The sequence below is a fragment of the Pelophylax lessonae genome (assembly GCF_965119305.1).
Source record: "Pelophylax lessonae genome assembly, chromosome: 9".
NCBI lineage: Eukaryota > Metazoa > Chordata > Amphibia > Anura > Ranidae > Pelophylax > Pelophylax lessonae.
The window spans coordinates 88,086,808-88,088,690 of NC_138776.1; the positions used below are offsets into that span (position 1 = coordinate 88,086,808).

General features: G+C 43.3%; 1 pseudogene across 1 annotated transcript; it reads right to left on the reverse strand.

Annotated features, from left to right (window-relative positions):
* Nucleotides 1-590: 590 nt before the first annotated feature.
* On the reverse strand, nucleotides 591-1,632 carry LOC309563309 (annotated as a pseudogene). Its single transcript has one exon. The product of its transcript is annotated as an uncharacterized misc_RNA (transcript).
* Nucleotides 1,633-1,883: the final 251 nt, after the last annotated feature.

Sequence of the window (1,883 nt, forward strand, 5' to 3'; positions counted from 1 at the left end):
GTGTACAAAAAAACAATGTGTCTAATTTCACATAAATATTACATAAATATTATAGCCAGTCCCAGTGATTGATTAAACAATAATCCAATGTTTGATATAAGCAAGTGTCCAGTGAAAAAATTGTGATCACACGTGACCAATAATACAAAACTTCCAAGTGGATTATTGTGAACCGTGATTCCAATGTGCACTCTCCCCCACAAGTGAGTCCACTTACCAGAAAACGTGGACCCCTAAACCGTACGGCACAGGGGTCTAAAATGCTAGGCAAGTGGATTAGGATATGGCCCCTTTAAGGTGTCCTCTCCTCAATACGGGAAGATAAAACTGAAAAATCCCAGATGGTATAGTACGTTTTAAACAAATTTTATTTATGCAATAAGACTTCCAGATATGCACTTACAATGTATAGGTTTTTTCATGGGCTCATCAATAGTACATCAAAAATACTCCCAGGCATTAGTGGAACAATCATACCGTGCTGTAATGCTGTATTCCTAAAAGCAAACGGCGTGCGTTCCCTTTAAGGTGTCCTCTCCTCAATACGGGAAGATAAAACCGGTTCTGGAAGGTCATTTGGGAAGTGGCTTCTAATTGTTCAGCTATCCCTTGGAATGCATCTTTGGTGTATTTAACAAACCTTTGTTGGTTATAATATATATAGTTTATCCAGTCCAGATTTTTATTAACAGTTATTATGGGGATTAGAGACTCAAAACCGGCCTTGACCTGGTCTCGGGCCTTGTATTCATTGGGGACCCCCTTGGGACTCCAATAGCATCTATGTACACATGAGGATCAAAGCTTCCAGGGAGAACTTCCCGTTTCATCCTCTTACCAGGAGTCGGGTTGGTGTGTGTGTCATGAATACTTTCTGTTAGAATATGCAAAGGCATGATGGCCTTCGCAAGGGCACACTCTCCTCTCCATTCCCCCTCTAACTTGGTTCTTACGTGCATGTCTCCACATACCCAGTACACATCTCCTAGGGATTGGCTTTGGTTTTATACCATATTAGCTGAAACGTGACTGTAAGAGGCACAGTAACCTTTTGGAAAATTACCTAAGTTCCTACCTTTCCCTGCATAATGGGCATGACAGGTGTAATTCCCAGGGTATATTGTGATAGTTTCTTTGGGTCTTGGGGCCCTGGTATTGATAGGATATTCCATTCTTCCATTTCTCACAAGCTGAGTAATAAGTAGAAGTGTTGGTGATGGTGAAGAGGCTTAGAAAACACTCTTCTGCTTTTTCAGGTATGTTTAGCGGGACTGTACCTAAGTGCAGTCTGGCACTGCCACAGACATAACAGTTGGTCCTATTGTGCTTATTAGCACTATATCTCATCCACTCTAGCCAGAGGTTGATCTCCGAAAAACCCATCTCGGCTACCATTGTATCTTCAAAGGTAGGATCCGCTATTGCAATCATGTCTCCCAAAGTCTGTACATGAGGTTTTAAAGGATTTGATGGGAGCTGTCTTTTAACTGGCTGCCATTTATTGTTGTCATACATATCCTCTATTCGGAAAGACCCTCCATGACCCTTGTGACCTCCTCCAAACCACCATCCCAACACATACTCACCCCTATCAGAGGGACTCGGGCTCCGTATGTTTAGAACAAGTGTCATACCGAGCCCTGGCTTAAGGAGGGTGAGACGGGTCAACAAGGGCTCTCCTCGGCTATCTTTACTATCATAGGCTGGTTGGGGTTGATATCCCCAGGGTGTCCCTGTTATTCAAGCTGCTGCTCCCCGATAGTCACAGTTTTTTCCCCATGACCCCTTGTGACACAGATATACCCTTCTCCATGTCCTATCTCATGCCATTCCCATCTGCTACTACGTTCGGGACATGGAAGTATCTTACATGCATGGAAGTC